Genomic DNA, 26,415 nt, shown 5'->3' on the forward strand with positions numbered 1-26,415 from the left:
CACACACACACACACACACACACACTGGAATATTACTCTGACATAAAAAGAATGGGATCTTGCCATTTGCAACAACATGGATGGACCTAGAAGGTATTAGGTTACGTGAAGTAAGTCAGACAGAGAAAGACAAATACTGTAGGATTTACTTATGTGTGGGATCTAAAAAATCAAAACAAATGAATAAACAAGCAGAAACAGACTCCTAAATACAAAGAACAAACTGATGGTTGTGTCCAAGCTTCCAGTTATGGAATGAATAGGGGATGGAAGGTACAGCATAGGGAATATAGTCAATGATATTGTAATAAGGTTGTATGGTGACAGATGTAGCTATACTTGTGGAGCACAGCATAATGTAATCACTATGTTGTACACCTGAAACTAATGTACCATTGTGTGTCAACTATACTTCAGTAAAAAGTGAAGGTCATGAAAAATTAAGAAAAAAAAAAAAGCAGGGGCTATTCTAGATTAAAGGAAACTGATACAGAAGACACATGATAACCAAAAACAATGCTTAATCCTTGATTAGAACATAATTTGGGAAAATATCCCAGCTATCTAGGATATATTTTAGCCAATTGTAGATTATGAGACATATTATTGAATCGAAAATACATTTCCTGGGTGTTATAATGGTGCTGTGGTATGTAAGAGGATGTCTAAGAAGGTACATGATGATGTATTTAGGGATGAAATGTTAACAATTGGTGAATCCAGGTGAAGTGTCTAATTATAATATTCTTTCATCTTTTCCATAGGTTTGAATTTTTTTTAAATAAAAAATTGGAAGGAAAAAATGTTCTAACCTTGGGAAAGCTTTTAAACCTCACCAAGATTATCTCCTTTCCTGTAGTGATAGTAGAAACCTTATAGAATTGCCTTGCTAACTAGTATCACACTTGCTAAGAACATGTAGCAAGGATTTAATAAATATTCATTACATACTTCTCCCCCTTCTTCTGGGTTACTAGAGGAGAATGTAAGTTACTAAGGACAGGGACTGTGTCTTTTTAATCTCTATCCCCCCAATACTTGGCACATGGTGGGGCTCAATAAATGTTTCTTGACTTAAGATATGAAATAAAACTATGAATAAAATTGTATCAAAATTTTGGCTGTAAATGGAGGATGCCACAATAACATTTGAAGAGAATGCACTGTAATAACATACTTGGTATATGACTTGTACCAGCAGATTATTATTCCCCTGTAATAGTTTCTCGTATTCCCCAAATGTCTGGTTGTGCATTTTAAAACTGTAAACAGAGGTTCTCAACTTTGGCATTCATAAGAATTAGCTGAAGGGCTTCTGAAAATACAGGTTCTGGGCCTCACCCCTAGAGTTTCTGACTCAGTGGATCTGGAGTGGGATATGAGAATTTGCATTTCTAACAAGTTCTCAAGTCATGCTGATGCTAATGCTGTTGGTGCAGAGGCTCTCTTTGAGAACCACTGCTGATGAGGAGCTCATGGAGCAGGGGGAGCCCAGAAAACATAAGGGAAATGCCGTAGCTCCCTAGGCAGACTTTTGCAGGAGAAGAACCCCCTTAATCTGCATCAATGGAAGTTTTTAGAAAGTTATCTTAGAGATGAAAGGGGCTGGACCTTGTCATCCCATCAATGCTCCCTGGTGTAAAATGATCTTTCCTCAACATTTAGACAATAACATTACATAGAGGAAGCATGGTTCCTAAGCATCTACAAAATGATTATATACGATATATATATATATATATATATATATATATATATATATATATATATGCCATGGTAATGATAAATATGATCACCATATATGGTATACTTTCATCATAAATGCATACACACATATTTGTAACTGTATATGTGAAATCTAACGTCTTCCCAGTCTGAGCCTTTATAAAGCAAAATAGGAACTAGAGAGAGAGAGAAAGAGAAAGAGAGAGAGAACCAACCTGACTACTTTGGTATTTCCAAAGCAACAAGAGCATAACCACAATAGTAAATCCCCTGCATTAATATACATTTCAACAGAGAAAGAAAACCAGGGCCAGGGAAGTTAATAAATGATATGGCCCCAATAGTAGCAAGACTGGAACAGAATGCCAGGTGTCTGGGTCTACAACTAGGTCATACTGCCTTGCTACAGTTCCTGGAGGTCGATGGCTTTTTGGCTTCCTTTTCCAGGCCTCCTTCAGTGCATGGAATAGAAATGCTGCCCTACTTACTATTTTTTTTTTTCCCAACCTGCAGAACTTTGAGCAGAGTTTATGGTTAAAATTTACATAATCCAGAAATTCGATTCTTGTTGAAAATGTGATGATGAGAATAATGGGATTTTGATTCAGAATTTTCTAAAGGAATAACCCTTATGAATTATAATACCTATATTTGCTATTCCTCAAAGGAAAGAAAATTACATTTTTGGAGCCTTCCAAGACAATTCTAACCTTAAGTTCTCTTTTCTTCCTTTTTGTGACAATGTCCTTTCTCTTTAAGTTTGGTCATCTGTGCATAGAGAACAGAGGGATGAAGAGTGTCTTTATAATTATAGATACAATCTCTAGAATATCCTTAAGCCTGTTGCTCCTGGTTGTCTTAAGAAGAAAATGCCCTTGGCATCTCTTAAAAGAATCATGTGTGCCAATCTGCCTAGACATCTTATGTTCTTTTTTATGAGTCATAATCTTTATTTTCCAATACATTAGTATTTTCCAAGAAAATCTAATAAAAATAATGGAAAAGTAAATGAGAAATAGGAAAATCATTTCATTTTAAAGCGTGCACTTACCCTGACTGTTTTAATGAAAGGAAATGCCCCTTCCAAATCCCAGGAGTTCCTGAGAATGTGAACTATCCTCTATGGTATGTCTTTGGAATCCAGAGAAGCTGAGAGCTCCCAAGGCTGAGAGACTCATTAACTAGTTATATGGATTAAATATATAGTCCTCTAAACCTTGCAATACAATTACAACTACAAACTACTTTTTCAGCCCCTTAATATGGCCACTTCACAGTAAGGATAACTGTAAGTAGACCAGCTCGCATGCTAATTTCATTACCTTTAGTGGCTCCCCTTTGTGTATTGAGTAGCAAATATTTATATGACCCTTGGTAAGTGCCAAGCACTGTTCCACACATAAACTCATTTAACTTCCACACATAAACTCATTTAACACTCACAACAGAACAGAGAGGTTAAATAACTTGCCCGGGGTCACCTAGAGTCAGGACTCACACTCATAAAGTCTGGCTTTAGGTCCCATGCTCTTCATTGCTACTCAGTATGAAGGGAAGGTCTGTGGATTTGGTTTTTACTTCTAACCTTGACTTTCACTGAATTCCTCAAGTACCTGCTGCTGCAGTCATATGGATTTACTTATTCTGGCCCACAGCGATCATGACACAGAGTCTAGGACCTATTGCTGCAACTTGAAGGGACAAGTCTTCTTGCTTCCTTGCATATACATCACTCTGTCAAAGTCCTGCTCTTTCTTGAGAGCTCAGATAAAGTCCTATCTTTTCTCTCCAGATTCTTTCCAGATTCTTCAGGCAGCAGTGTTTCACATTTCTTACAGTCCAGAGCATTATTGTTAGGACCACTGTTAACTGCACCTGTTGCAATTGTTTATATTTCTGTCTTCCTGAATAAGTGCAGTAAATAGTGAGATCCTAGGGGACAGGGTCTTTTCTTTTCTACCTCTATAGCCCACTCAGTACCAAATTGAAAGCAAATGTGTATGAATGTTCAGTACATAATTATTTACATTTCTCACGCAGGGTCTCTATGTGCATATAGCTATTTGCTTCTGATTGTGTGTAGTTACTAGTCTGGATATGTGTGCTTTTCACAATGAGGTGGAGATGCAGACGAAATATCAAGTATAGTCTCACATCCAATGTGGAGGTTAAGGAGTGCTCCATAGATCATCATCTTTGTCTCAACATAACTACTGAAACCATGAAAAAATTTAAATAATTCTTGGGAAATCCTATAGTGCTTCCTGGGCACACTAATCATTGGTGCTTTCCTTGGGCTACCTTCTGCAGTTGTGTGTATGTCATGTTTCCCCTTGTGATCTCCTTGGACAGGGCTGAGTCATTTCTTTGTATTGACTATATCTAAAATGACAGGTGCTTTAAAATATAAATATGTGATATTGATGGTAGTGATAATGTCAAGATGGTATCGCCAAACACTGGAACATTGTGTCTGTAAGATTACTTATACTTATGGAATTAATACATACCCTTAGATGGGGACTTAGAGATTATCTTACTCTAACTTATTCTTACCATTATTTCACTGGCAGGGTATCTGATATGTGAAGAGTTAAGGCATTGCCAGTGGTCTGGAGGCTGAGTCGTGATGGAGCTGAGATTCAAACCCAGGCATTTTGCTTCATTGCTCACGGTACTTGTGCTCATCCACATGATAAAATCTGGGCCTTTGGAAGGAAATAAGGGGTTCTTTTTAAAATGCATTTAATTACATAGACTAACTGACACATTCAAGGAACTATGAAATAAAGGTTTTTCGATAGCCCCCGTTGCCGCCCCTGAATTATCTTTCATTCAGCTTGCTACCAAAAATCTTTGGTAAATTCATCAGTCCGTTCCCTGCCTAAGTTGTATATTCTGAACTTTACTGAATCTTACTTCAATAATTTAGAATCTCATAATGCCTTGGGCTCATATCAACAATTCCTGCCCAGCAGTGTAATGGAATTGGTTTAGGATGATGAGCTAAATTTTATCTTACTCTATGGAACACCTTAAGGATTAAAAACAATCATGGTTGTTTGGTCACTATTTAATTATTGTTCCCACACATTGATAGCAGAGAATTGGGGGGATGGGAGAGGAAGAATAATTTAATTCAAAATTCTAATTAATTGAATTCTGACTAGCTTAAATCTTGGAATTTTTCTATAATTTGTTTATTGAAGAGTAATCCCAGATACAGATGCACGCAAAGTAGAATAAATATATGTGAAATTTGGCAGAAAGAGCAGAGGTTTTGGAGTCCCACAGCCCTGACTTTGCATCTCAGCTCTACACTGTGTGTGAGATGTAGGACTAGTTATTTAACTTTTTTGAATCTCATTTTTCTTTCCTGTAAAATGGAGATAGTAAGTATCTCATAGAGGTGTCATGTAGATTAAATAAAATGCTCAATTCATGCTAGGAATTCTATAAATTGTAGTTTCCTTCCCTAAATCCTTCACTTCACAGGGAGTGAAGGATTTACCTTCCCCGTAAAATAGAAGGTAGATTTATAATGTAATGTCACATACTGTAAATAATGGTAAAAGATATAATGTTGATTTTGTATATAACTGATGGCTCAACTAGAATGCTAGATTAAATTGCTTGAAAATTTTTTAAGGGATTAGGAAGACTCAGACATTTTATAGATACGACAAAATGTTAATGGGATATCTTCTTTGGTTCCATTAGTGTTGTCATCTTGACTATAAATGAGGAATCTTGCAGCAGGGGAGATCATGAACAAAGTTGGTAGTTTTTGAGAAGCTGCCCTTGAAGACATGTGTGAGTTGTCTGAAGTTTCAAAGCAATTGGTTATATTTTATATATTCATATATAAACTAATATATTAGTTCATATATAATAATTTTATATGTTACATATAATGTATTATATATTTTATTATAAATATATAAATAAATTAATAATAAAATAAAGAAATAAAAATAACTGTATAATTATATATTATATATAATATGTTTTATATATAATATATAATGTATTTTATATATAATATATTTATTTTATATATAACATATAATTTTATTTTACGATACATATTTATATTATATATTTTATATATAATATATCTTTTATATATAATTTATATATATGTTTTATATATAAAATACATATTTTGTAGATATTTTATATTATATATAATTTATATATTTTAAATAATATATATAATTTATATGTTTTATAATAATAAAAATATGTAATATTATATGTAATAATATGTAATATAATAACATGTATAATTTATATGTTTTATATGTAACATATTTTATTATACTTTATATATAATATTTTATATATAATATATTTTATATTTTATTTATGTTTATATAATCATATAATTTATATTTTACATAAATATATATTATATATGATCTATTATTTTATATACTAATATTTATATACTAGTATAATAATATAGCTTATATGCTAATATTTATATACTAATATAATAATTTAATATATATTATTATATTAGTTTATATACTAATAAAATATATAATAATTTATATATTATAAAGTAATATATATATTGTAACATATAATACATAAAATATATATTACAAATATTTATATAAATATATATTTTTATACATTTTACTAGTATATTTTTACTAATATAGACAGCTATCCTGTCTTGCTGTGATCCCCCTCCCCCAACTTCTTGAGTTGCTTCTCTCTGGGGAGATATTAAAGGAGCAGAATTCCAGCTTGGGAGAGAAGTGTAGCCCTCAGCAGCAGCCTGCTCTGTCCTGGACCAGCTAAGTGGATTCCTCTTTGGGACAGAGAGAAGTCCGGTTTCTATGACAATCTATGGCCGTTCTGCCAAGACTGCCAGCTAGGGTGCCTGGCAGTGCTAATTGCTATGCAGACATCCGTTCATTAGACTTTGACCTAGAATTACTATCATCTTTCACAAGGTAGGCAATGAATCATTGTTTTTGGCCCTTGCTTTGTCTCCTTCAGCCTAAGTTTGATTTGGATCAGAAATGCAGTCTCTGTAGGTCATTACCCATCTCAGCCAGGAAGGTTCCTGAGGTGTAATTTTGATAAGGTTTTATTTGGAACAGGGTATTAGCTAATAGTCTAAGAGCTCAGAGGGAATTGGTTGTAACCCAGCTCTGCCACTCAGTGGCTCTGAGATCTTGGACAAACTATTTGAGTCCTTTAAGCCAGTTATTTCATCTGTAAAAAGGGGTAACAATATTTTCATCCTCACAGGATTAGGATTGCCATGAGATATGGGCAGGGATGAGGCGGGAAGAGACTCTAATGCCTGTGCTGGCATCTGGAAGGAGAACATGCAACTAAATGACCGGATACCTGGATGGCTGGCACCTGCATCCCAATGCTTGCAGCCAGCCACCATCTAGACCCAATAGTTCTCCATTGGGTTCTCCTCATCCTTAGTAATTCAGTGTATTTCCCTTCCCACGTTTGAGACTACTGAAAAGCTATGAAGAAACCTAGGACAACCAAGTAGCAATGTGAATTCACAAGTTTAGTTACTTCTCTCAGTAACCAATAAATAGGATTCATTTGGTGTTTTTTATATAATTCTCATTTTATACTCTAATCTTACTCTTAGAATTCTGGAGAGAACTACAGATGCTGAGTGCTTTACTTCGGTTAGCCTAAGATAAAATACCCAGGAGGAGGTAAGTTCAGGTGCATCCTACCTAAAGAAGTAAAACCGATGACCAAGAATAAATATTTATTGAGAATCTAATATTTGCTGGATACTCTGGCCATTGAGGCAGTAATATAAAGACTGGAGCTGTGGAACATGACCTTCTATCAAGGTCACATAACAGTTGCAGAGAACTAGGGCGGGTTTGAATCCCAGATCTGTGATGTCACCTCTCTGAGATTAATGTTTGTAATCTGCAAAATTAGGCAAACCCTCTAATGCTAGGCACGGGGTCTGGGACTCCTAGTAAGTAATAGCATTTATTTTCCCATCCATGCACCAAAAGTGAACATTGGTATTGGAGTCCATGTATGAAGCCACTGGAAATGAGTGCTGAAGTTCTTCCAGAAAACATTTTAGAATGAGGTGGGAATTCAACAACACTAATTTACCATGGACCACTTTCAGAGAAGGGTTGTGTGATGGCAGAACAATTTCCAAGTGGGATTTCGCTCATGTGAAAACAACTGCATGTGAACAGAGGGAAAAAAAAGTTTCTGTATTTTGAAAAATGTAGTGGTAATACTTAAATGAAGATTAATTTTTTCCCCTGTGGCTACACTGTGACTTTGAATGAAACCAATTAATTCCCACTGTGTGCAGCTAAACATCATTGTCTCACTGATGCTGGAGCCAACGCTGCCCCAACCATGACTCACTGGGAGCACTTGTTTAAGTGGAAGAATTTTGCCTTTCTGCATTGTTAGCTGTCCCAACCTTTGATTTTTCTCTGTGAACATGGGTCCTAGTCTCTGCTAAACATGGGCATTTTTTCTTGCCACAATACCCAAACTACCTACATGTGAGGTATATTTTTTTCTCCAGATGCATTAAAAAAAACCCACAATTTTTAGTCCTTTCCCTCATCCCCACTTTTTTTCTGCTGTAGCTCTCCGCCTTTCATACAAGGGACCAGAGCCCAGCCCCTATGAGTGCTGGGCATCCAGCAAAGTCTCAACATGCTGCTGGTGTGGGAGGGGATTCTGTGTGAGCAAGCTGGCTGCCACATCTGGGGGAGGCCCGAGTGATGAAAGATGGCAGCTGAGATGATGGGAGAGGAGTCAGTTTCCGGGAGGCAGGGGAAGGCTCCTCTCTTATTCCCCTCGCCTAGATCCAAATACCATTTGTGTGAATCAGCTGCCACTTGGCCTCAAGGGACTTTGCTGCCAGATGCTCACTCCCCTTCCCCCTTCTTGAAGCGAGAGCCAAATCCCCTCCTGACCTCTCCACCTGCAGTAGATGTCTTCTAGGGCCGCTTGACTGTTGCAGGGCGTTCAGGGTACAGCAGCAGGCTTTTCTCTCGTGCAGAATGTTATAGAGCTTTGAAAGTAACAATGAAGGAGCTGGAGTTACTCTGAGTCACATCAGTGAGCATCTTTGTGGGCACGTTCTCTAACATCGTTGAGCATTTACTGTGTGTGGGCTCTGTGCTAACTCCTGGGTATGCATCATCTCATTTACCTTCACAACAACCCTAGGAGATACCTACTAATATACCTACTATAAAGTCCTTTGGACTTTATAGTGGTGGCAGGAAAGGCAGGGTTTAAACTCCAGGTCCACTGTGCTGTATTACTTCCCTTTATAGAGAAAAAATCTAGAGTGTGAGGTGCAAGGAAATCTTGCTGTTTGTAAGCCTGAACATGTGGGTTGTGGAGGAACCAGAAAAGTCCTGAGGTTGGAATCTCTCCTAGCCACTGGAGGGCAACAGCAGTGATGCAGAAGAGCCCCCCTGACCCACCCAAGGCACCTGCATTTGCCTTAGAACTCTGCCATTCTCTGGGAAAATTGCCAGCGGGGATACCATGTCAGAAATGACAGGAAGGTTCCAGTAGCCCTCAGCGGCTGCTACTTGCTGCAGCAAATACTGCCGCGCGTCCTCTGGTTGCTGTGGGTGGCTGCTCCAGGGTACTCTGCCTCATCCATCTGATATTGTCCTGAATAATTCCAGAATGCCACTTTGGTGAATGGACTCCACCTTATTGCTGCTACCCTTACCTTGGTCTCAGTGGTGACTCAGCTGGTCCATGGTATTGCCCTCCCCACATGCCTGCTGTGGTTTGCCCATAATGCTTCTCAAAACCTGGATTAGCACCCGAGAGAACCTCTGTTAGCACATGTTTGCAGAACTTTCCATTCCACACCCAGTCCTTACCATCTGCCTCCTTCTCCTCTCAAACCATTTTGAAGCAACTCGGAAATTCTAATGAACTTTGCATAAAGCTATAAACTTGGTGTCTTTGTCCCAAAGACTTGACAGTCTTTCCCTTGCGGTTGCCTTTCTGACCATTAAACTAGAATCACAAGATTACAGAGATGCATGGACTACAATGTATGATTTAGGATTGTTTGGTTGCAAGCAAAGAACCTAAACCTGGCTAATGTAACACCATGAATACTCTAGAGAGGGACTGTCTGGAGAGAGAGGGAGAGGGAGTAGGAAGGGAGAGGGAAGGAGAAAACTCCAACCAGTGCTATTTTCTATTATTCTACTAGATACTTAGTTTTCAGAAAGGAGACTGGTCTGTCACATACCCTTGGTAGGACACCTTTGTTGACCATCCACCAAGACCATGTGCTATGGGATATAGGACATGCACTAAAGGAGTCTTTAGATGAAAGGGAGGTGAATGCTGCCCAGGCACAAATGTCCACCAAAGGCAAGTGGAGATACCTTGATCTCTTTCCAAAGCATTTCTAAACGTTACTGTGAAAACTTTCCCTAGCTTTAGTTTCTTCGTAACCTGGGGTTCAACTTTTTGGTAGTAAAAATAAACAAATTGCTCTAAGAATAAAACTTGCTAGTGAATTATGGCTTTAACTCAAAATTTAATATTTGACCATTTCAAGATTGCTGGTGGCATTTATGAGCATAACTGAATAGGGACATGTCAGAACCTGTGTGCTCCAGGGCTGCCTGCATAAGTTTTTTGTATCCTGTTAATTTAGACAGCTTGAAGATGCTTAGACAGACATGCTTGATGTTGAATTTCTCCATCTATCATGAGTGCCCACGCACATGCTCACTGTTTGCATTAGTAATTTTGCCTTGGGCAAGTATGGCCTTATGCTAAAAGAAAAAAAAAACAAAAACAAAAAAAACCCCCCAACCTATTAGAGGACTGCCCTTCCTGGAGTCTCTCCCAGGATCTTGGCTGTGGGCCTCTCCAGCTCTGTTATCAATTCCCCTATGTTCCCGAGTTAGTTAACAAAGGTCTTTTTAACAGTTGGTTTGTTCAGCTTTCTTCCTCTAAGAAGCCAGCGTAGTGAGGTCTTACAGTCTGCCGGCTCCTCTGAAAGGGCTGTGGAAACTCGTTCTAACACAATTCATTAAAAAATGAAATTAAGCATAAATCTTGAATTCTATTAAGAAGTCTCATTAGCAAGATGTCAAAAGAATCTCATTCTAAGGTGGTTTTACCTGTCAGGCATGGGCTTTGAGGACAACCTTCTTGTGAGTCTTCAGTTTCCTCTGCAGACCTTTTTACAGTCTGGCCCTGTCTTCTGCCCTCATTTCTAACCACTAGCTTCACACAATCCTTTCTGCTCACTTCATACACACAGTATTTCTGTCCCTCCACAAAACTTAATGGTCTCTGACCTTCTTGTACATCCTTAGGCCTCTGAGTTTTTGTATATGCTGTTTTATTCTTTTTTATTTTTATTTTTATTTTTATTTTTATTTTTATTTTTATTTATTTGAGAGAGAGAGAGAGAGAGAGAGAGAGAGAGAGAGAGAGAGAATCTTAAGAACTCAATCCCAGGACTCTGGGATCATGACCTGAACTAAAATCAAGAGTTGGACACTCAATCAACTGAGCCACCCAGGCACCCCACTGTTTTATTCCTTTAATGCCCACCCATCTGCTTTCCCACTAAGTGCACACCTTCCCCTCTTCCCACCTCTTCACCCATCACTCCACCCCCAACCCCATCCATCACCCACCTCTGCCCCAGCAGCTGCTTGCTCCCTTCTTCTGTGCCTCTGTACCAATCTGAATCTACCTCTACCCTGACACTCCTTTGTTCATAATCATGCTTTTGGGCTGTCTCCTCCACTAGACAATGAGCCTGGGCACATGGCACATGTTCAGTAACTCCGAATGCTCACAGTGGGAAAGCATTTAGGCAAAATACAGTCAACATAAATTAGTAGAAGTCATGAATGGTCCAAAGTGATTGTCAGAACCCAAAGCTAGTGACAACAGTATTTGAAATGAGATGTCTTGACTCAGGAGCTTGATGTGTCCTGTATTTTTTTTGCCTTTGGTAATAAGTAGTATTTATTAAGAGCTCTTTTGCAGGAGCTGTGTTTGGAGGCTGAGAAACAAATGGAAACAAGTCCCAGCCGTCGGTGCTATAAAACTCATGTCCGTGATGGCCACAATCAAAATGTACTATTAAAGAAAGTGAACAACATATTGTGCTTCCCACTTTGCTGCTGGAGCTAACCCTTCACTCTGTGGTTTACAACTCTGCTCTAGGAAAGGAAAGAGCATCCCTAAAAACTTGTTAGAGATAGCCGGTTTCGTGAGAATGCAGATGGTTTTTTATCTTCGATTTAAATCTTGGAAACTGCTTCTTGAAGTTTTTTGGAAAACCTTAGCTTCAGCTGGCAAAAGTTTTAGTACCCTAAAGGGAGAAGAGGAAGAGCGAGGTTTGGATTTAATGCAGCACAAAGGAATTCAGAGTCCTCTTTATCTCTGATTCTGACATTTCTGCGTGTAACTTACATGGCATCCTCACTTTAAAATGTAATCACTTTAAAAGCACTAAACCATCCCATTTTAAAATAATCACAGAATTATTATAGTCACAAAGTAAAAAAGCATTCATACTTTCTTTATTCAAAGGCAGATTTTTGTATAGGTGGCATGTCTATGTCCCTCTTTAGGTCAGATAATACCAGTTCAACATTCTCCCTCCTGCAGCCCACTGTTTCATGGTCTTTGAGGTCCAAGATTTCCTTAGGATGCTTGAAAGTTCCAGAGAGCTTATTTCCTCTTGACCTATTCTAAGTCAATCTGATATATCCCTAAGTCAACTAGGGTCAAACTCTTTCATGGGTTTCCATTTGGGTGCAAAAAAATTCCCATTTCCAGCAAGTATTTTGTGAGTAACAGAAGGTTTTGTGATATATCACCTAATCCCATTGGCTCTTCCCTAAGACTTTTAATCATTCTCCCTCTGTTAGTTCTTTTCTCCCCAAACTTTGTCCTTTAGGGTGTTGGCTTCTACTTCAAATGGACTTATCAAGAAATCTTCTCAAAAAAAAGTGGGGCTTGCCTCGTACTGCCCAGAAGAGGCACTTGCCTTAGGCCCTGTGCTTAACAGGCCCATCCTGGCCCTTCTGTGGCTGCATTCCACATGAAGGGCAGGAAGTCATAGAGCCAGGGGATGTGTCACTGGGGAATCTGCATCCCCTTCTTTTACACTGTGCTTCAGGTACCGAGGATCCCCAACTACCCTGCCAGAACTCCCTCTGGCTTGCTTCCAAAGGCCTGCACGGGCTCTTTGGCTCACGTCTTTTGTCTTCTCGAGGGCTGATGTGCTGCTGATATGCTCATTCCCAGGACTGGTGGATGGTCAGGGGTCAGCTGTGTGGGCAGACTTGTGGACAGAACTGAGATATCCATGTGAGTAAGGCCTCTGTGGAATGGCACAGAGCCAGGGGTGTGAGAAGAAGTGGGCCATAGGCTATGGGTCATGAACAGGGGCCAGGCCAGATCTCCTGGGCCTTCACATTTTGTTGAGAAACTCCAAATTGTCTGAGAGTTCTTAATTCTAACCTGGACTCCCAGATCATCAACAAAGTGCATTTATCAAGGTAGACGTGTAGAGTATATTTTATTCAACTGCTTGTTAGTCTGATTTATAACTTTTAAATATTTAGATATATGATGTGTGGCTTCTATTTGTACTTTTGCCCCAGGCTGGCCTGCTGTACTTAAAATATATTTTCCTTCTAGATGTTCAGACTATAACGGTTTTTTCCCATCTCATGATATGTGGGTTTGCTTAAAGGAGGATACCCCCAGATTTAAAAGCCAGATGGAGTATTTATAAATAACCAGAGAATCTTGATGCTGCTAAGCTAATTGTGTTTCTAAACAACTTATTGAGAACTTCACATATAAGATACATTAAAAATACAAAATGCAACTACTGGTATATATCCTATTAAATGAATCAAGAGAGTTTATGAAATGAATAATTATATAAATTATTTATAGGTTATATAAATCTGAGAAAACTTTAATAGAGTGCTAAATGAAAAAAATAAGTTATACAATAGGGTATAGAACAAAGTGGCACTTTTATTTTTAAAAAATGTGGCCCCTGGGTGGTTCAGTCGGTTAAATGTCCAACTTTGGATCAGGTCATGATTTTGCAGCTCATGAGTTCGAGCCCTGCATCAGGCTCTGTGCTGACAGCTTGGAGCCTGGGGCCTGCTTCAGATTCTGTGTTTCCCCTTCTCTTTATGCGCCTCCCCTGCTGTCTTTCTCTCTCTCTCAAAAATAAACATTAAAAAAATATTTACCACACACACAAAAAGGAAAGAGTACATACCTAAATGGAATAGAAGGTCTTTGGATGGAATTCTTGGTTATTTTATATTTTGTATCTTTTGAACTCTTCTGCACTGATCATGTATTACTTTTGTAAAATAAAATTAAAATAACAGTACAGGAAGAAAATGCTTGAAAGCCAAGGTAGTAAAAGACATTGTTGGATTTCTTTCCCCTGTTGATTATATAACAATAAAATGGTTATATTTTGTTCTATGTTCCACTCAAGGAAATTTTTTTTTTTTTACAGGGTCAGATCTGTAGGGCCTGGGAGGTTTCTGCTGAGTTTATACAATGTATGTTTAATTTAATTTCAATTTTACAGAGGGTCAAAGGATCAAGTCAACACACATTGATGCAATAAAGGAAGCTTTTCACTTTATCTGGACCTCCTGTGTTGAGATGTTTTCTGGCTTCTTTTAAATATAAAGAAGTTAGTGGACTCAGAATTTCACATATGATAAAAGAGCATCAAGGTTTCCATTGCATTTTATTTATTTTGTGGTCATTAAACAAAATGGTGGGACCTACTCAGATTGGCATGTGGTTTTGTAACTGTTACACAGATTTTCCTGAAACTTGAACAAAGGTTATAAATATTTGATTTACTGAGACAGCACTATAGTTCACAGACCTACTAGCCTTTGCATGAGTGGTTATCATAAACAGATTATTCATCAGCTTTCTGTTGTTCTTGTTAAGACAATTAAAATACTTAGATTAAAAGACATTTTTTTTTACTAATTATCTCTATCAACTCCTAATAGAGCTCATGTGATTTTATAAATTGGTGACCTCTTCAGCCATTGCATTTTATTGGCTAAAGAATGTTGTACAACTTGGATTTTTTATGAACATAAAAGCTTTGGTTCCAAACAATACTTAAAAAATTGTCAAGCCAGATGCTCCCCTATTAGAGAGACCCTTCCTTAATCTGCCTGACACATGGGAGAGCCAATTAACTAGTTAATTAGTTGATTTATTAATGTTGACGATTCAAAAAAAGATTTCTCAACTTCACCTTCTTGAATACTGCAGTATTTCAAACTCTCATTATTTTCTTTTGAAGTAACAAGCTCTTAGTGAATATATTTTATGTTCCTATTACTATGCAAGGCTGGAGGAGTTAGGAAAACTGGAAACAAAAGGCAGCAGAACAAATTGGGGTGATGGCATGTGTCATGGGCTGCTCTTGGGTTTTGGCATCAGACAGACATCGGTTTGAATTCTGGTTCTGCTACTTATTGGCTCGATTGTGTGACTATGGGCAGTTTATTTAGTTGTCAAAAGCTCTACTGAAAAGCTTAATAAAATCCACCTTTCAGACTAGGAGTGAACATAGTGCATGTGAATATCTGACACTTGGTGGAGGTAAAGCCAGTGGAGAGGAACAGAATGAGAAACAGCACAAAAGCAGTCATGGGAAGGGAAACGAAGGAGGAAAGATTCGGTAGTTGAAAATGAACAGCAAACTATTCCCAGTGGGGTTTCAAAGGCTCTTTGTATTCTAAAGATCTTTATTTAAATAACCTTTAACTTTCCTTTTGGGGGGATGACTAGTCCTTGTTCTTTTAACTAGTTTTTCCTAACTAGTGTTTCCTCACAACCTCCATTTTCAACCCCTTAATCGTCATGGCTTTCCTCCCGTAGTTTCATACGTCTCTCTCTGGGTGTGGATACTGGGAGTTTGAACAGTCCTCAATGCCCATGAAGAGAGTGGAAATAAGAATGACATCACTCTTGCTCTCCCCTTCTCTGTAATTAGTCAAGAGAAAGAGAAGTGAGCAGCAGAGGACAGTTTAAATATATGTTCCTAGGGGTACCTGGGTAGGCTCAGTCAAAGGCTAAGTGTCTGACTTGGTTTCAGCTCAGGTCATGATCTCATGGTTCGGGAATTTGAGCCCCGTGTCAGGCTCTGCGCTGCAGTGAGGAGCCTACTTGGGATTCTCTCTCTCTCTCTCTCTCTCTCTCTCTCTGCACCTGCCCTCTCTCAAAATAAATGAACTTTAAATATATGTGTCTAAGTATATGTTACTGACCAAGTACGCTGCAAAGAGCCGGTGTAGTAGTGATTGCTAACACTTTTAGAGTACCTCCCGTGTGCCAGGCACTGGTCTAGGTATTTTATACATACTAATTTAGTAACCTCACAGCAACTCAATCCAGTATATACTAATTTATCCCCACTCCACAGACCGAAGTACAGAGAGGTTATATAATGTATCCAAAGATACAGAACTAGCAAGTGACAGACATGGGAGTTGAACGTTCACAATCTGACTTCAGCAAAGGCACTTGTAACCACTGGGCTATTTGACCTCACACTAGTTAAAGACACTAGGTCTTGAGTACTTGAATAAATAATTTGGCAAAGCTGGGGGTGGAAGTGGGAATGGAGTAGTTTCATGGGGGTGACATGAGCTGATGATCTCTATTGCATTGGAGAAGTGAAAAATAAGATTGGATTGACAATTTGGAGACAAATTATTTCTCAAAATGTGTGACATTATAGTCTTTTATGAAGAGTCTCAAATAGGATAGGTTATAAGGAACTCCTGGAGAGTCAGGGCTAGGAAACATGATGAGAAGTTGATCCCGTGGGAGAATGAATTAATAAGGTTACAGATCACACCTGAAAGGATAAGGTCCAGGTAAGACGAAAAAACAAAACCAACAATCCAAAAATGCTTGATGATAATTAAGATGAACACAATGCAGTCAAATCTTTCATGGTTTTGAATCTGATGGACTGGGAGAGAGTGTGGGTGCCTTTAGAATCAGAATTTTGAGTTGGAAGAGACTTTAGAAAAAAATCTAGTCCAACTCACTTAACCAGTTAGTCAAGAAAAACCAAAGCCCAAGAGATTGCCCTAGGGCACAAGGGCAGATGTGGGGAATTAGGGGTAGAACCCTGGTTTTCTGCCAGTGGTTCAGTGTGTTACCCAGACACTGAGCTTCTATAGCTTAGCAGATGCTCTCTAGAACTTAAAACATGGCTGCAAGTGGACGCGTGTGGATGGGCGGGCTGTGTGTGAAGCCCATGACGCATTTAGGACCGTACTTGCTACAGTCATGACCAGCAGTTTGACTGAAGTGGGAAATTGATAAGAGGAGCCATTTTAGGGAAAACTTACCATATATGTATGTATGTGTGTGCACGTGTGTGTGTGTGTGTGTGTGTGTGTGTGTGTGTGTATTTTTTTTAACCAGGTCATTTTTTGATGGGAGAGGAAGGAATAGATTGTGGATAATGACTTTGCACTTCATAGTTTCTTTGAATGTAGAAAAGAAATGTCAACTGTGTTATAGTTTGTTCTCAAAAGTAAGCAGATTTGGATGAGTATTGACTGAAACTAGTTTATTTTTAAGGCAGAATGTTTTTCTTTTCATTTTGGAGACTAGGAACTTTAGATGTTTTGCATGAAATTTTACTAAGCATTGATGAGACAATTATTCACTTAGAGACTCTACAAAATTCACTTTTACTTGAAGAGGATGTTAATGAATGATTTTCTATATTTCCTGATAATTCTGTATAATCCTCTGTTGAATTTCAAATACATTTTATCTTCTAAGATAATTAGGTAGAGTCAGAGGACAGTAATGTGTAATCTTGGTTCTACAAGATTAATTTATTACTTTTCTTCTTCATGGAAGCCTCAGGGTTTAAAACACTTCATAATTGAATATTTATTCCTTATTTAATTGAAGTTACAAGTTCTTTGTCTGAAATAAATCAAGATAAAGTATTCCATGTTGACATGAAAGTATCCTTTTGGCATGTGTTGGTGGGAACTTGGGCACTGGTTTTTCTTTATGGGAAAAAAACCTTTTTATCTTGGGCTGTGAACTTTATAAGTTCTAATGTAAAATATGTTATTGATGGGAGCCTAACTGGTGTAAAGCCACAAGAACAGCAAAACTGATTTTATGTGTTTTTTTTTTTAATACTACGTGGCAATGAGAAAGAATGAAATATGGCCCTTTGTAGCAACGTGGATGGAACTGGAGAGTGTGATGCTAAGTGAAATAAGCCATACAGAGAAAGACAGGTACCATATGATTTTATGTTTTAAACGGTTACTTTTCTTGACCACAAGATCTCTCCTGTCCACACTACAATTAAATCTATCATTTGCTTTCCTCCTCTTATATTTGATAATATCCCTTTCTTGTTAAAAGGAATTGTTAATAGCAGAGAATTTGCTTCCTCATCATACAAAATTTATGAAAGATAAGAGAAAAAGAAAACAACAGATGAGATAAGATAGTAACAATTGCCATATACATTTTTAATAAAAAATTTAAGCTTCTGAACTTCTTCAAAAATTAAAAAAAGAACAAAACTTGAAGTCTAAAACAACATTTATTTCCCATATTAAACCTAAGATCTGTGGGCAATCCTTTTCCCTTCGGAGCCTTTGAAGCAAACCACTTACTTCTCATGGGTGCTTCTTGAAAGGAAATATTGTTCCTTTTGAAACCATTCATTTGAGAATGATTGGACTTGGATTTTAGCCCTATTGTTTTTTCAGCATAAAATAATGTGGTTTTTTTTCAGTAATATTTTTTAGGATTTTTATTCATCATTTATTAATTAGAAACACTCTATGATTTTTTAATCAGTGTTGGTTAGAAGAAAGGAAAATATATCTAGATAGCTTAAGCAGGGAATCTTCCTTAAGTGAGTGGCAAAAATATTAGCTCATTCATGATTATGAAAAATAGGAAAAAATATAAATGCTTGTTCCTAAAATTATAAGATTCAAAAATGCATCCTTACTAAAATGAAACATTCTTTTTTTTAAAGGATTAGCAGGGTGGGTAGACATCCTAAGTACTGTGCTTTTTTTTTGGCAATAGTTATTTTCCTGACTAAACAGAATCCAATTGATTAAAAGTGACAATACTTCTTTGGTTTTTTTTTAAAAGAGCCTATGGGGACCTGGGTGGCTCAGTTGGTTGAGCATCCAACTTTGGCCCAGGTCATGATCTCCGGGTTTGTGAGTTCGAGCCCCATATGGGGCTCTGTGCTGTCAGTAAAGAGCCCACTTTGGATTCTCTGTCCCCCTCACTCTCTGCCCCTCCCCCTCTTGCTCTCTCTCTCTCTCTTTCACTCTCTCTCTCTGTCTCCCCAAAATAAATAAACCTTAAAAAAAAAGCCTATGGAATGATTTGCTGTAGATTTTAATACATGGGTGGGAAAGTGGGGATGATGCCAGAGAGCCCTGCTAAAGTAGAGACGAGTTCTCTGAGTCCCTGCAACCTATATATTAGAAGAAATAAACAAATAAACTCTGTGTTGTTTGTAGCCGGAAACTTTGATTTTAAATTCTCTCCTATGGGCTCAGAATACAACAAGGGTTTGCTGGTGGGTGTTACTCTCCCTAGTAGTGCTCCACTGAGGTCTCAGAGACTATTTGTTCTAGTAGGTGACAGCATGAGACAACCATAGACGTCATGGGACCATAGGGGTGGGAGGGTGAAGGGTAGGGGGTTAATCGGGGGAAGGAGGAGGGAGAGAAGCACCAAGGTGTGGTAACAATGAGGGGTCAGGGGGTAGTTGGTATCATTGGTATTAACAGAAGAGAGGATGCTCAGGGGACTGGGGATGCGATGCTACTGACCCTATAGCAGTGTAACTACATGTAGATGCTTTAGAAATCATTAGATATAATGTTATTTCTAGCAGGTAGAGGGGAAGTAGGGCTTTGAGAGGGGACACAGAGTTTAAATGTGCACATGGCCAAAAAGGCAATAGTGAGAATAGCAAATACAATTTGTACAGTTAAGAATAGCATACTTCATTTTAGATGCACACTTTTATAAATCATTATAAAGTCCATCAAGGTAAAGATTTTTGTCTGTCTTATTTGTTGCTGAATCTCTAGCATTAGAAAAAAATGGATGATCAATAAATATTTGTTTAAGAAATGAGTTAATTATCAAAGACCAATTTGGAACCTTAGAAGGGGAACAAACGGACTCAGATAAGGAAAGTAAATCCCTAAAGTGGAATTGAGACCAGCCTCTAGATACTCCCATTGTAGATTTCATAATCCCTGGGGAAGGAGGGATTACAGTTCCATAAAACCACACCTGTAGAAGACATATGGAATGGGCCTCAATGACTATTTTATGAAGCATGTATAGTCTGCTGTTAAGTTGCTTCAATAATTTTTCACTAGTGTTTTTTCCCTCTGCAGTCCAAATTAAAAAAAAAAAACTTTTACGTTTTATTTTATTTTTGAGAGAGAGAGAGAGAGACTGAGTGCAAGCAGGGGAGGGGCAGAGAGAGCGGCAGACACAACCCAAAGTAGGCTCCAGGCTCTGAGTTGTCAGCACAGAGCCCCACATGGGGCTCAAACCCACAAACGCGAGATCATGACCTGAGCTGAAGTGGGATGCTCAACCCACTGAGCCATCCAGGCACCCCTACCATCCAAATTTAATAAGACATTTTTATGCTCTGTAAATCAGATATTGAATCAGGATTGGCCCTAACTGACTAACTGGAAGGCACTTAGAAGTGCTGTAGCAGGGGTTCTACCCCTCACTCGGGGGCAGTGTTATAAAGGGCATCTTGGGGCGCCTGGGTGGCTTGGTCGGTTAAGCGTCCGACTTCGGCTCAGGTCACGATCTCGCAGTCGGTGGGTTCGAGCCCCGCGTCGGGCTCTGTGCTGACAGCTCAGAGCCTGGAGCCTGTTTCAGATTCTGTGTCTCCCTCTCTCTGTGGCCCTCCCCCGTTCATGCTCTGTCTCTCTCTGTCTCAAAAATAAATAAAAGTTAAAAAAAAAATTTTTTTTTAAATAAATAAATAAAGGGCATCTTCACAGGGACTAATGTCCAACCGGTCTTCTGGTGGGCACCGCCGTGGATTCAGGTAATACAGAGTGGCAGCTCCACTGGGCTGTCCAACCTCGTAATTTCTGTTATTAGTTTCCAAAGAGTCTTTCCCTTGATCCTGTATCTACTGCTTTCTCAACTGTTCCCTATGCTCTCGGCCCCTGCTTCCTACCCTAATTCTCCTCCAACGCAAATTTAAAATCTTCCGCTGTCTCCAGTAAAACTCATTTTGGTATTCCTCAGTTCTTCTAACTCCCCAGTTACAAAGCCTCAGAGCATTTTTAACTTATTCCTGCCTGTTGTCTCCACCAAGTCCAGTTGATTCTATAAAATGCTCCATAGTTGTTTCTCAGTCTGGGTCTTTTTTGTCTTCTGTTTGTTCAGTGCAGTAACTTCTTATCTGGACACCCGGCCTCCTAAAACTATCATTTTCAGGCATACCGAGGTCAGAGTTTCCATCCCAAGTTCCTGCTTTGAATCACATTTCTCTCCTCTTCAAAAATTCCTGGTGGCTTCCTGGTATCCCTATTCTATCTTGCCTTTGAGAACCTCCATGATGTGGCCCTGCTAACAATCCAATGTGGCTTCCTGATACTATCCCTCTGGACCAGCCAGCCTGCTTCTCATTCCCTGTTCCTCCAAAAAGCTTTGTTTGTTCTGAATTTCTTTTTTGCTCATGTGATTCTTCACTTGGATAGCCCTTCCTTGCTACAAAATCTTACCTCTTGTGTAAAGACTCTTTAAATGGTTTCATGTTTCTTTGTTCTCCCATTTCCAATAATGTGTTTATTATCTGTATAATTCATTTTGGTCATTGCTCACGGGTCATTTTGCAATATGATTTAATTACTACATGTTCCTATTTCATCATTTCCATTATACATTATTCACTTCTTTATACATGTTCTAGTCCTCAGTCTGGTGCTATATAAACGTAAAGAAACTCAATAAACACTTATGTACTTGATGAATACCGCTGTGGTTTAATGGAAAGAAACTTCTGTTTTCAGAATGGAATGGAATGGAATGGAAAGAAACTTCTGATTTCAGATTTGCTTCTGATCTCTGCTGCTCCATAGCCATGTAATACGGGAGAGTCACACAACTCCACTGATTCTCAAATTTTATTATTTTCAGAGAAGCATCTGGATGTTTCATCCAAGGGACCTAGAAATTACGGTATCACAGGGCAGAGTCTAAAAAATTGAAGAGATACTCACCCCTTTGGGTGATAACTGTTGAAACTTGGTGATGGGTACAGGATGTGTAGTGACTATCCCTTCCACTTTGGTATAGGTTCAAAATTTTTCATAATAAAAGGCAATCATCATCATCCTGGAGCAGCAGTCAAAAATGCAGAAATTCTGATTTAACAGATTCCTAGATATCCCTCATAAATTCTGATTTTGTGGATTGAAGTCATGCTGTTATAAACATTGCTCTAGCTCTCTGAACCTTTTTTTTTTTCTAACCTGTAATATGTCTACTCCGCAGGTCTACTGTGAGTAAAATAAGCTGTGTAAGAACATGAAGTTCAGTTCCTGGCTCACAATCTGAAGCCCAGTATATGTTTAAAATAACATTATCCTGGACCCGTTAGGAAGGACTTCTGCTCTCATAAATGGCCAATGACCATTTATAACCCAGAAGATTAATTTAGACAACCAAGGCCAAGAATGAAAAAGAATGAAAGAAGTGAAAGAATTTGATTAAGAGTAGTCTGACACGTCCTCTCTTTCTCATGCTCTGCTAAGTGATTTGACCCCTTCTCGGAATGACCTGCAACCAGACTTAATTTGAAGAGCTCAGAGATAACAAATTGCCAATAACCAGGGCATTTCATGGCTGGTCTCACTAGACTGGTGACTAAGCTAATTTTCAACAGCTGGAAGGACTTACCTCTCACACATAAATCATGTATAGTTCAGACATTATGGAGAAAATCATTCTGAAAAACAAACAGACTATACACCTTCTGTAAGTGAAGTGTGATTTAGGATTATTGAGGAAGAATTCTGAGACTTTTATTGAACATATTTTTGTTTTAGGTCACATTTTTATTTGCTCATAGTAATCGCTTATTGATAACTAAATAGATAGCATTTAACACGATGGTTGTACTAGATACTTTATCTTCTTCAGCACTTTTGGAATGAATTTGTTTTAAAATCAAATGGATCACACCATTCCTGAGTTATATTTGTCCCGTCTCCAGTCACCACTACGCCCTCTACACCCACACTTTACCCCTTCTAGACTGCTTCTTACACTCTACTCAAAACTTTTAGAGAAAACTGTTTGAAGAAGGTAAAGTCTAGACAACAAAGTTAAATATGCACAAGAATGCTGTAAGTAATATGAAAGCTTTTCGTAGCTAAAGACTAAAGGTAGCATGTCTACAGTGATAGGTCAGAGACTGCTCATTCATTTGTTCATTCATCAGTATTTAGTGAGCTCTTGGGAATTCCCAGATGAACTAGACACTGTTTCCTTAAGGATTCTTCTTAAGACCAATAAAAATAACTATCAGACGAAGTAGAAATTATACTGGTGGGGGTGGTTTGAGGATGGGGTTGTCCCTCATTATCAGGGAAGGCCTTTCTGAGGAGGTGGCCCTTTACCTGGGCTTGCAGGAATCTAATGTGGGCAAAGGGATGTGCCGGAACCCTCCTACCCATTCATCATATGCATTGGCTACAGACCTGGCTTAGTTTAGAGCCACGTTTTGTGGCCATGGAGCACAGCAGGGCTTGCATGGCTGATGTAGGATCTGAGTACACTGGCAACATTTATTTAACAGCTGCTCTCATTTGCCACAGTGTGTAACTGGAATGAGATGGCAATTTGGTTTTTAATCCTGTTGCAAAATGACCATTGCTTAGCTCATTCCTGAAAGATCCTTTGAAAAGTGAAATTCAAGGCTTGGATTTTCTCCAGTTTATCTGCAGAGTATGAGAACATTGTGGAGAACTTTTGTGTAGAAAACCTGGAGGGAAAGACAGATCAAAAGTAGAGAATATTTTTAAACCTGTATCTCGTTTGGATCAGTTTCCCCAAATAGCAAAGTATTACCTATACCTTTAAATGCAAAAAAGGGTAGTTAAAGCTGACTCCCCAAATAATTAGATTTTATTTAAAAGCTACATGAGAATTTCCTCACTGATACTAGTTTCTGGCTCTTTAGAGATGCAAAAAACTTTTTAATCTATAATGGAATTATAACTATTGAGACATAATTATAAGACATTATTAAAGAACAGTTAAACTTTTAATCTCTGAATGTGAGAGATGTAATAAGTATGAGAAAAGCAATTATTAGGCAGAGATCTGATACAGAATGTCCAAATCGAATGTGGTTGCAAAGCAAAGACCTTCCTGATGATCCTCATTCCAGTGCCAGAGAACCACTGGTTTTGGGTCAGCAGTATCTGCCTCTTTTTCACCTCAACTAAAAATTAAACTGGTAGCTTCCACAGAGGTGTGGGGCCACAGTTTCTACCATCTACATGCACATCACAGCAAGCAGCTGTAAAGAGAGATTTCAGCCAGCAGCCACATCCTCCCCGGCACTTTCAAATAAGGGACAGATCAAAATGAAAGGCACTGATAGACAGCCAGCAGCCAAATCTCATTCGCTTTGATTCAAGTAACTCAGTTCACCATCAATGTGATGGAAACAGGCTGGGAGACCACAGCCCTTGTGCTCATATTGATCACCTGTCTTTGCTAGCAGCCTATGGCAGCTCCTCTCCCATTGTTTGGTGAGAAAACTGAACCACTTAGCAGAGACGCAGGGCAGTGTGGGAGATTCATGCGGATACTTGGGGTGGGGGGCGGGAGGGGGTTCACTGTGAATTACCTTGGTTAGTCAGGATGTTCAATATTTTGGAGTTTCTAATTAATGCTTTCAGCTCTTTTTGCTTTATTAAGTTGCATCAGTGTTAACTCTTTTGGGGCCTGGGGACACCCCAGAAGTTATTTCTGTCCTGGGCACTTGCAGTGATTAAGAAGAGGGAGGGAAGGGGCCACAAATGTGGAGATACCAGGATTCCAGAAGAGAATAGACTTCATTTAGCTGGCTGCTCTTCTAGGCCTGGGGCAGACCTCAAGAGAAAGGTATTCTGTGTTCTGCCTATCTAGCAATCCTTCCAGTTCTGTACCTGTTTGTTATTTTACTAACTACTAACTGTCATAAGCAGTTAACATTAAATATAAAAACACCACCACTGCATAGAAACATCCTGGATCTTTGTGCCATCTTTCATATCCTTGTCTTACAACGGTAACTAAATTTTCACAGAGATTTAGTAGGGGATCCCGTTTTACTTTTACTCTGTAATTCCACATGAACTTTAGAAGAGAGTTTGGCACTTAGGAAGTGCTAAACATTTGTTAAATGAGGAAGTAAATCAGATTTGATATATTGGCAGATGTTTTTGGTAATGGACCATAGTTTTTCATTTATTTTTTATTTTTTAAATTTACATCAAATTAACATATAGTGCAACAATGATTTCAGGAGTAGATGCCTTAATGACCCTTACCCATTTAGCCCATCCCCCCTCCCACAATCCCTCCAGTAACCCTCTGTTTGTTCTCCATATTTGAGTCTCTTATGTTTTGTCCCCTCCCCGTTTTTATATTATTTTTGTTTCCCTTCCCTTATGTTCATCTGTTTTGTCTTTTAAAGTTCTCATGAGTGAAGTCATATAATATTTGTCTTTCTCTAATTTCGCTTAGCATAATATCCTCCAGTTCCATCCATGTAGTTGCAAATGGCAAGATTTCATTCTTTTTGATTGCCAAGTAATACTCCATTGTGTGTGTGTATATATATATATATATATATACCACATCTTCTTTATCCATTCATCTATCAATGGACATTTGGGCTCTTTCCATACATTGGCTATTGTGGATAGTGCTGCTATAAACATGGGGGTGTATGTGTCCCTTCAAAACAGCACATCTGTATCCCTTGGATAAATACTAGTAGTGCAATTGCTAGGTTGTAAGGCAGTTCTATTTTTAATTTTTTGAGGAACCTCCATACTGCAAGTGGCTGCACCAGCTTGCATTGCCACCAACAGTGCAAAAGAGATCCTCTTTCTCTGCATCCTCACCAACACCTGTTGTTGCCTGAGTTGTTAATGTTAGCCATTCTGACAGGTGTGAGGTGGTATCTCATGGTGGTTTTGATTTGTATTTCCCTGATGATGAGTCATATTGAGCATTTTTTCATGTGTTGGTTGGCCATCTGGATGTCTTTGGAGAAGTGTCTATTCATGTCTTTTGCCCATTTCTTCACTGGATTATTTGTTTTTAAGGGTGTTGAGTTTGATAAGTTCTTTATAGATTTTGGATACTAACCCTTTATCTGATATGTTGTTTGCAAATATCTTCTCCCCCTCTGTCAGTTGCCTTTTAGTTTTGCTGATTATTTCCTTCACTGTGCAGACGCTTTTTATTTTGATGAGGTCCCAGTATTTCATTTTTGCTTTTGTTTCCCTTGCCTCTGGAGACATGTTGAGTAAGAAG

The 26,415-nt window shown here is 38.5% G+C and overlaps 1 long non-coding RNA gene across 2 annotated transcripts; it reads left to right on the plus strand.

The window, feature by feature from the left end:
* The first annotated feature begins 6,398 nt into the window (after positions 1 to 6,398).
* LOC109271960 (uncharacterized) lies at positions 6,399 to 23,063 on the plus strand. Of its 2 annotated transcripts, none has more exons than XR_002082189.2 (3): positions 6,399 to 6,692; positions 7,361 to 7,430; positions 22,372 to 23,063. It is a non-coding gene; the product is annotated as an uncharacterized LOC109271960 (long non-coding RNA). The 2 variants fall into 2 exon arrangements; XR_002082190.2 differs by lacking the exon at positions 22,372 to 23,063 and adding an exon at positions 14,282 to 14,371.
* The last annotated feature ends 3,352 nt before the right edge of the window (positions 23,064 to 26,415 follow it).

This window comes from Panthera pardus, unplaced genomic scaffold (assembly GCF_024362965.1).
Source record: "Panthera pardus isolate Hobbes unplaced genomic scaffold, ASM2436296v1 HiC_scaffold_11, whole genome shotgun sequence".
In the NCBI taxonomy this organism is placed as follows: Eukaryota; Metazoa; Chordata; class Mammalia; order Carnivora; family Felidae; genus Panthera; species Panthera pardus.